Here is an 11,225-nt window from a genome sequence, read left to right on the forward strand (position 1 = left end):
CTAGTGATAGCGGGGTATGAGTATCGATACGACTAATATTATTAAAATGAGGTTTATTATAAAAGAAAAAGATAAAAATCCCTTGAGAGCACAAAACGCTGACTAAGGGCACGAAACTCAAAAAGAGATCGTTAAGCTAAGATACCTGAAGACACTAGCAATCCCATAAATCAGGATAGTCGTCCATCTCATCTGACCAACGTCTATGTACTATATTATTCATTGCCCTCATGCTATCACTATTGCTACAATCAACTACAAAGTCCCTCGGCTTGTAGCCCATTTCCCCTGCATTCCTGAGACGACCTTTTATGCTACCTTCCGGAACCGCTTTCATCGGCTCACTTCCCATGCCCTTTCCCGTGCCCTTTGGGCGGCCACGTCCCCGCTTGGTCGTCTTGTCCGAGAGCATTTTCATCCCCTGACTAACCTGCTCTTCTAACTGACTAATGCGACTAGCAATATTGTCCGGGCCAAGAGCGGACAATTCCTTGTTACCTTCATGCGAAACACCCTCTCTTTTGTCCAAAGTTGGGTCACGTTCGAGAGCAACAACTGTGTCGTCAATAATCGGGCTGTTCAAATCCGGGCCATCCGGAGCCTCCATCTCCAAAGTTTCCTCCACATCCGAGTCCTCCTCGTTAATGACCAAGTCACTATCTTTAATAATCACATCTTTATCCCCCTGAACCGGAACCAAGATTTTTTCCAACAAATTCGGCCCAAATAAATGAACCTCGAAAGACGTTCCAGAAATAGGATCAACACCCATATCCAAAACAGTCTCCGCATTATTCTCCAAGTCAAGAGCCTGAAAAGCGTTTCGCGTCTCAACAGCCTCTTTCTCAATAACCGGAACAACAATCTGTTTTTTAACCGCCTGTTCGGTTAAAAAATGAATATAAATGAATAAAGAACAATAAAACTAAACTGAACATCGGGCGGAAGCTCACATCAAAACATACTAAGGCAAAGCATTATAATTCGGCTCAAGGGTATATACGTCAACATCGTTATAACTTCTTGAATATCAGAAATTTCAAGAAGAAAAGCAAAGTAGGTACAGCTTATTTTTCATAAAGAAGCATAATATCAAGAGTATCACAGCAAAAGGCGTAACAATTATATGTATGAAGACATATAACCGCGAGTATATTACTTGATTAGGAAGGAATAAAGTATCATTTCACTAAGGTTTTATCAATGTGAGAAGGAAAGCAAAGTATATCATCCTTAAGACTATAACATCAAAGGAAAGCAACAAAGAACATCATCAATGAAACAATCTCCACCAGCACCAGTCCAATCTCGCTCCATTGCTTAGCCTGCACATTTAGAAATATATGCAGGGCGTGAGTATATAATACTCAGTGGGCAAACGCCGAAGAACATGAAAGGCGCTCTTAGAGCTATATGTTTGGAACTTTCCACATCTCAGCAATACACAGAAATAAAGTTAGCGTAAATGAATCTGTGCATGCAGTTTTTAATAATCATAACATCATAAAGAAACGACTGCAGTCAAAGGTTATAACATGTATGTACCACATCTACAACTCATCATTATCAAAGGTACTGAGAAGTAGGCCTCCCTCTCAAGTACCGTGACCGGCCGACCTGAAGACGGCTCACAGTCACCTCTGTGCACAAAATCCCGCTTGTGGCAGGACCGAATTCGTCTCATCAGTAGAGGGTAACATACAAGCTCAACATCAAAAATTGGCAAGTCAAACAGTTCTTAAACATCATTTAACTCAAAGCATTTGATCAACTCATAACATCATTAAATCATTTTAGAATGCTCGTATAATATACTTATACTCAAAATATTGCCCACCTGTAGTCCTTCGCTTAAGCTCGGATAGGAATAGGTGACTTACTTCTTCGTCTCGCTCAGGTCTTCATAAATCATCAACATCATCACGAAAGTTCATGTGATAAAACAAACCTTAGTTAGAACTCATTACTAAAATCCAATCTCGTCTCAACAATAACTTCTCACTCAACGTCTATTTACCCAATAAAACTAAATCCCTAGGTATACTCAACTTCTAAGGATTCACACATCCTACTCTCGATTTAACTCTCAACTCGGACCATACTCAAAGCAAACAAGCACATAGGCATGTACAAACATATAAGCATACAACTCACACATACACAAATCACAAACAAACTCCATTCTGCACTGACTCGACTTCAAAACCTCACCAGACTCAGTACAGAGCTCTACTGGGGTCGGAGTCTATACCATTTGAAACCTCTTTGAGTCTAGTTTTATTCAAAAAGAAGTAGGATGACAAACTCCAAGTAATTTAGGAGATATGACTGTTCTCCTACAGCCTACCATATTGGCAGTTTTGAGCAGTTGAAAGTTGCGAAATTTTGAAAAATAGTAACCATTGCCGAAAAGGCTTGGAAAGTTACCAATGTGCTCAAGACTCTTCTGTATACTTCTCATAAAATTTTCATGATGTTTGGGTAACAAGAACTCACCAAACAGTAGGTACAAAAGGGTTGCAAAATGACTTCACATTTCTCAAGCAAGCAAACATAAGTTAAACTCGATGACCAGAGCAGAGAAATTCTCGCCAGAGCAGAGAAATGAATTCTCGGTCAGAGCAGAGAAATGGGAAGCCAGAGAAATCAACATATCAGAGTAGAGAAATCACTAGTCAGAGGAATCACTCGTCAGAGGAATCAATAGTCAGAGGAATCAATCGTCAGAGGAATCACTCGTCAGAGGAATCAATAGTCAGAGGAATGGAGAACTCTCTGTCATAGCAGAGGAATGACGAACTCTCTGTCATAGCAGAGGAATGGCGAACTCTCTGTCAGAGCAGAGGAATGGCGAACTCTCTGTCAGACTCAAGACTCAAGACAGAACAGTGCAGACAAGAGCAAACTCGAAAATTCATCAACTTTTCATTCCCAAAATTCATCAAACACTCTCAATCATCAAAAATACTATCACTCAACATCATAGCCAACTCAAAAACTCATTTAAACACTACTTTCATCAAACATCACGTTAATCCTTTCATATATTAATGCTCATCATCAAATCATCATTCAAGACATAACCTCAAGGATTTTCCAAATTTATATATATCAAACTGAATTTTGTAAAAATCATGTCTCAAGACTAAGCTTTGCAAAACACACCTTAATCACCTCAAATCATCACATATAACATATTTCTCACCCCAATTTAAGAAAAGAACCAGAAAGATTTTTAAAGGGCATGAACCCTAATTTTCGAAAATGAAGAAGAAAAAGGTGGAGGGGGAGTTTCTCATGCTTCAATCATCCTTCTATACACATATATCTCATAATAAAGTCTATATCCAAAAGATTGAAACACTTACTCAAGTAGTTTCAAGAAAAAGGAAGTCTTCTCTCTATTCTTCAAGTTTTAAACTCCACTAATCTTCTTGAATCAAGAGTAGAAAGTGTTTAAGGGCTAGATTTAGCGCAGGACTCCACCACAGTTATGACTTGAGAAGCTTGAGCTTAGTCTCCAATGGAGGAGAGAGAGAATGGCGTGAGGGAGAGAGAAGAAGGTGAAGGGCCGAAAATGAGAGTGACGGAAAGAGAGAGAAAATGTCTTTTGTTTTAATCACCAATCTTACTCTCTAAGCTAAACGCATTTAATACCCAAGTAGTACTTTGTCTCCCCACTTGGCCACTTGTCTAATCCCACATGTGAGGAAGATTAAAAAAAAAGTGTGAGTGTAGGAATGTGTGGTGGAAATTAAATCATGTACTATCACAATTACTCAATTATAAGTGCACACGTATCAGGTAAATCACATAACGTCAATCAAATAGCTCACAAAGCTGTCACGTTAATTAACAGATCATCACTCGTCATTAATCTAATCGTCACTCTAGCTTAATCCTCTTTATAGTGACTCTCAATCACTACCTCGACTCTATCTCTCGTCTTTCATCTCAACTCAAAAATCAATTAACATCTCTATCTCAATTCTAACATCATTCTCAATTCTATCAACATCTCTATTTTACTCATATTACCATCCATCGATAACTTCCTCTCGATTTTTGCAAGCTAGTCTTTAACTCTCAAGGTTCTCAATAGTATTTCGATGCTATTGCAAGGTAACCAAAATACGGGGTGTTACATCATCAAGGGTTCTCTCTCTCTCTCTCTTCCTCGACTCTATGTCAAACTCATTATTCCTATTTTCTTAATAGGACAGTCAATCTCGGATAATTCGGTATCCGGTAAATTCTATTCCCGGTAGTCGGAAGTAAAATAAAATCTCAACTCAATTCAATCAGCATCTCTAACTCGACTCGTTTCTCAAATCTCATCACTCTAACTCCATCATTGGTTTGTCCACTCATAACTCTATTTAAAAGAAAATCTGTCTTATCTGGTCATAAAAAAAAATCTCGCATCTCGACATCTCAGTATTCTCAATAGTGTTAAAACACTATCTCCCAACATAAGGAAAAGTACGGGGTGTTACAATCAAAATCTAACAATAAATCAATCGTCTCATGAATCCGACTATTCTCTATAATGATTCTTACTCACTCACATCGACTCTATTTCTAGCTGGGTATCCTCCTAAAACTTAATAAAATAAATCATCACAAAAATAATTATGCTTCCTCAATCGGAAACAGAAACTATAATCTCTTCTCAATTCAATCAACATCTCTATCTAAACTCATCTTATCAATACAATTCACTCAATAGCTCCATCGTTGAGCTTCTAAAATACTCGTATCTTAATCTACTAAGAAAACTCCATCTTATCCGTTATAATCTTTCATTCAAATATTAGAAAAAGATCGAGTTTGCAAAACCTTAATGCATTTCTTAACACAAATTTTCAGAATAGTAATAGAATAATAATAATGCTAAAATACGGGCTGTTACATGAATGTAACTTAGGAAAAATGATGTGTGTGATTTAGTTGTTTAGATTTATGTTGTTTACCGTGAGATTTAATTAATATTGCACAAGTTCGTTGGGATTTTGGTGCAGGATTTGCATGAATGGTGAATAGAAGCTAGTGGATGCTAAGAGCTGAAGAAAGGCGTGAATTCAATGAAGTAATCGTTGATTTGAGAAGATGGGCTTGGATTTATTTGTTTTAAATTTAATTAAGCTTCGAGCTTTTGTTAATTACTCCCTCCGTCCGTCAAAAGTGAACCACTTTTACTATATCGGGCGTCCGCAAAGAGTATACCACTTTCCTTTTATAGAAATGGTTCCACTATCCACTTTAATCTTTTATCCTTATAAACACTCTTTATTTACAAAAAAACCACCCCAAATTCAATCTCAATCACACATCTCATAAAGTGGTGGGACCCTTTCTCCACTACATCAAAATTATCATCAATTTTATTAAATCTCGTGTTCAGCCAAAGTAGTTCACTTTTGATGGACGGAGGGAGTATTTATTTGGGCCCTCTTGTTCTAGTTAGGCAGCCCACCGTTTGGAGTTAGGCCGCTGAATTGTGTTTAGGGAATTAATTCCCTTAGTTATTTGTTTTCTTCCAGCCGCTAACTTAGGGGATATTTATTAGGGGTTTAGTTAGTTGGAAGACATGTTCTTTCCTAGGTTAAGATTTTTAATTTGTTTCTTGCTTTTGGGAGTTGGCGGCTGGACTCGAGAATTGTAGCAGACTATTTTTCCTTGGTTTTCCATTGTAGTGATTTCTATTTCAATTGCAATTTATTTGCTTGATTTTATGTTTGTTTTTATTTATTTGATTGTTTCTAGTTTAATTATGAATAGTTAATTTTTTAATTTGACGAGAATAATGAAATACTGATTTAATATTTGTGAGATCTAATTGTTCATATAATTGGTTCTTATTGATTTCGATTTATTCTTTGTGTTTAACGACAATTCTAATTTTATTTAAGTCTGACCAACTTAGGTTTAATTGAATTAAAGTTAATTGGTTCCTCAAATCCGTAATTGTTGGAATATGACTGATTAGTGATAAAGCTACCATGTTCGTAGTAGGAATAAATTGGTAGACAAATTATTACTTACGTTCTTGGGTAATTTGTCTAAATCGGGTTCCTTCATCTTAATGCTATTAGAATATTAAATCTAGGTCTGACATCTCCAGCTAGGTTATATTTTAATAAGGAAAATAGGCAGGTCTGACGTCTCCAGCTGTCTATCAACACAGTAAGTAGGAATTGGGGTATGTCCGTTGCGTTCACGGTATCCTATAACTGGTTGGTAGATAAGGATTAATTCGTCTTTGAGTCGATGAACAGAGTTATTAAATTAATATGGATTTATTCGAGCCGAGTTACCTTACATTGATTTATTTCTAGTGTGATTTTCGTTGATTTATTGCTTCTTTAGTTAATTAATATTTTCTCCCAATTTAAGGCGTGGTGGCTACACCAATTTAATCTTTAGGAATTTGAATGCTTTTACCCGTTCACTGTAGTTCGACCCTACTTATTGCTATATTCATTTAATTCTTGGTAGAATTTGCAGGAATTATTTGGTGGTATACGACGTCCACCAAAAAAATACGAGAGTCATGCATTTAATTGATTAGGACGAGAGCGAGGAAGATGATGAGGATGAAGATGAGAATAATGATTTTGAGATTTATCCAACAAATTTGGATGGGAATAATGATGAGGATGAGGATCATGATGATTGGGATGATTAAAATTTTAATAATTTTACAAACCAGAGAATTTAGCGCTTTTTTGATATATTTGCAGCTTTTAGTTTAATAATTTTAAGACTCTTAAACCCATAATTTATATATTTTTATATTTCTAAATAGTGTTATTTGTTGTTTAAAATGGATATGAGTTTTTTTTTCCTCGGTTGAGGCTTAAGCTTCAAACCGCCTCGCCTCGACAAGGCAAAACACCTCAATCCCATCTTAAGATTTTCACAACATCGACTTTAATGAATTTAATGTATACAATTAGGTGATTTTGATGCAGGAATCATATAAATCGTAATCGATGGAGTCGAGGTGATTGAAAAGGAAAAGGAAGAATTTTGAGGCAATATGAAGGCGCAGAAGTGCAAAAGAAGAAACTTAAAAATATTAGAATTTGTTTATCCTTATTTTATTAGTTTTATTATAAGCCCATATTGAAATTAGTGGGCCTTGAGATATCTTTGTTTCCTTTTTTACAAATTCTCGGAAGTGGATGCTAAGTATTATATGAGAAGTTTATAGATTAGAGTAGAGAAAAAAAAAGGCTTTGGAGGCTGACGTTTGGATATGAGGGAATTGACGGCAATACACCAACCTTTGCAGAGCAGATTTCTGGCGGCTGAACGAGAGCAAGAGATTGGCTGTTGAAATTGAGGAATTTTCGAGTAGTTAGAAAAACTCTTCGATAGTTTACTTTTTCGTCTTTCCGTAACTTGAATTTATTATTTCTGGTTATATTATTCTAATTTATTTATTTCAGTTTAGGGTTATTAGCATGTAAATATACGAACTTTTTACATTTTCTAAAATTTAACATGACTTTTATTTTTAGCCCACAAATACATGAACTTAGCATTTTTTCTGATTTTTGACATTGACAAGAAACAATTCTAATTTACTATTAACGTGAAGGCCGGTATACCATGTTATTCACTCTCTAATCAAAATAATGAATCAAATTACTCTATTCAAGTGCATATTTCGTAGTCCACGTCATGTATTTCGGCCTCCATCTCAACAATAAATAGAGTTTTTTCATGTCGATGTCAAAAATCAGAAAAAATGCTAAGTTCGTGTATTTGTGGGCTAAAAATAAAAGTCATGTTAAATTTCAGAAAATATAAAAAGTTCATGTATTTATAGGCTAATAACCCTTCAGTTTATTACATTATTAATTATGATTTCTCATTTTTTTATTGTATTTTATTTCAGTAGTATGAGTAGCTAATTTCTTGATTCGGTGAGAATAATGAAGCACTGGTCTAAAATCTATGAGACACAATTGTGTGTTTAATTGATTCAATTGGATTTTGATTTGTTCTCTGAGAAGAGAGTTTTAATCTTGTTATCTTAAGCCTAATCACCTTAGGTTAGTTCATATTAGTGTCAATTAGTTCCCCCAATATGTAATTGTTAGAATCGGACTAATTAGTGACAAAGCTATCGTATCGATAGTACGGAATAAATTGGTAGACGAATTATCACTTGCGTTTATTGGGTTATTTATTTAAATTGGGTTCTTTCATCTTAATGTTATTGAAACATTAAATTTAGGTCTGGCCTCTATAGCTAAATTATGTTTTAATAAGGGAAATAGTTAAGTCTGACGTCTACAGCTAACTATCATTAAAGTAAGTGATAATTGGGGTACGACTGTTGCATTCTCGGTATCATATAACTGGTTGTTCCATGAGAATTAATTTATCTTTGCGTCTATGATCATAGTAGTGACTAGTGTGGATTTATTCGAACCGAGGTTGTTTTATTCTTGATTTATCTCGTATTTGCTATTTTACTTGTTTTTCTTAGTTTTTAATCAATCTCTCCAATTTAAGGCGTGTTGGCTACATCAAACTTAATCTTTAGAAAATTTGGTGATAGACGACGACTACCATTGGTGTTCTCGACAATATAATTGGTAATCTTAATTCACAAAATCTCTTGTGAGCGCCACACAAGCTGTGCGCTCACATATGAGCGCAGATCTCGCTCGACCCGACCCGCTGCACAACCCGGATAAGACCTGGTCTACATATATATAAAAACCTTTTTCATGTGAACCCTAACCCATTTTGTCTCTCTCTCTCTCTCTCTCTCTCTCTCTCTCTCTCTTTTCTAGACTAGCAGCACCATCTCTCTCATCTCAGCCCCGTCGTGCAACAAATCTATCATGATAGCATTTTGCTAAGGATAGCTAATGTGGGAAACCGTGACTAGGGAATGAGATTTAGAAGCGGGAATAGAAAAGGGGCATATTTAGCTCTTTGGTATCTCGATATTATAAGAAGGTAATTATATTTAACTAAATCTCAAAGAAGACCACGAGAGGGCCATGCATAATTATCCGAAAGATACTCGACGAGTTCGAGTAAAGTGTTAACAATACATAACAGAGGTTGATATAGAAACAATAAATATCCTTAAACTTAATCAGTGTTCGGAGCATAATAAATTAACTCGAGTATATGTGTGAAGACATATACTCTACTATGAGATTAAGACTTTAGGTTGACAAAAGTTCCGTCTGTACACTCCATCTCCAATTACGGCTTAACCTGCAGATTTATAAATATATGCACGGCTAAGTACTGAAGTACTTAGTGGGCATTTGCCAAAATTTACATACATGCATATTATTTTATTGTCAAGCCTTTCATGTAGTAAGATACGGAGATTTTCTTTCAAAGGTCTGTATTTGCTAAATAATTATCATTTTTCATATATAGCCCGCACAAGAATTTTATATTGTTGACAACCGTATCGGTAACTCGTTTCGAGAGGGAGGTCCCCCTCTACGGACACTGTGATCGGCCAACCCATTAGATGACTCATGATCACGAAGGTGTACACTATTTTCGACGAAATTTACGGTCTCATTCAGAATCTGAATTCTAATAACATTAGATAGGTGATTAACAATAAAGTCTTAGACATTGGCGATCATTTAAATTCATTTTATAAAGCATAAAGGCTTAGCAATTATATAATATTATTTTAGTTTATTGGTAGAAGCCCACCTATTCACGTCTTCTTAAAAATAGGTACTCATCACCTCCTAGCTTGTCCTCCGATTAACGTGCACGACCTTCATCGAAAGAGGATTCAATAAGACTTAGAAGGAAAATCGGGGTTTTATAGGATGCGTTGTGTTTTAAGGGGGTTTAGGGTTTTGCATTTCATTATCTTAAGTTTTAAATTTGCATAATCATATCTTAATGATTGTTTTAGTTCCATTCTTCTTGGATTGATATAGTTCAGATTTAGAGATGAGCCTAGGTTCGCTCAACTCGAAGCTTATTGGTGTTTTAAGTTGATTTGCGAAATTTACATCTTTGGGCAGATTCACTGTGCGTGATAGTCCAGTTTGCCTGCTCGCCATTTCTGCTCGGTTGGAATTAAGAGTCGTATCTTATATTGTTAGAAAGCTATACAAATCTATTTTCATTTAAAAAAAAAGAATCTCGATTCCGAGTAACGAGTCTCAGGTTATTAACACTTTACTGACAGCTACCAAAACTGACAACAAGCTAGTTTCGAAAATATCAAGTTTGTTTTGGCTACGTGAGTTTCTAACATGCTCTTGTTCAACACATGATCCTAACCAATGATTTCTCATCAATCCTTGATGGAATCTATCATCAAACTTACTTCTCAAATCCCAACTAATCCTATTTATACGCAATTAAAAGAAAATAAAAATCATAACTATTGATATGAGCATAACTACGCAAAAACGAATACGTAGAGAAATTGATAATGTAGATATGACCTAAATCTACCAAATTATATTCATATGCTTTATAAAGTCCACTCAATCAATTTTGTATATAATTATAAACATTATAAAATTATTCAAGTCTTTGCAAAGTCCACCCAATTGGGAGCCATAACCCCCCCCCCCCCCCCCCCCGTTTTCATTCCTTAATTGTAAAATCATAAAATTTTCTATATATATTGTTGGAACTAATGAAATAAACAAGTACCGCATTTTCATTATTGATGTGTATCTAAAATATTTCATATATTTCAAAATATACATAATTCAAGTTTTTTTTTTTTAAAAAGACTATTATAAAAAATGCATTACTTGTATTCAATACAAGGCCAACAAGTATTGCTCAATTATATAAGTGTAATTTTTGCATATGCACAATCATATGCATTATCAGAAATGCATTATATGTGTGTGTGTGTTGGCCTAACGGTAGGTAATTAATGCCCAAGGCCTGAGATCGTGGGTTCGAGTTCACTATGATACAGTCAATAAATTTCTTTATTTAGTTATGTAATTTATAAAAAAAATGCATTCATGAAAAATATATTGCTTGATTTATACCACATCTATTAAAAGTAGAGTTTTACAAACAAACAAAAAAGTACATTCTTCCAGTGGCTGCATATACAATTTTACACCAAACAACCGTGACTGCAATGTTTTAATTCATGGCATAAAAAAAAACCCAGAGGTTTAGCAGTTTTTTTAATTACGCAAAAAAGGATTCCAACCACACCATCTCAATTCCCCTTAGCC

The sequence above is a fragment of the Salvia miltiorrhiza genome, chromosome 8 (assembly GCF_028751815.1).
Source record: "Salvia miltiorrhiza cultivar Shanhuang (shh) chromosome 8, IMPLAD_Smil_shh, whole genome shotgun sequence".
NCBI classification, from domain to species: Eukaryota; Viridiplantae; Streptophyta; class Magnoliopsida; order Lamiales; family Lamiaceae; genus Salvia; species Salvia miltiorrhiza.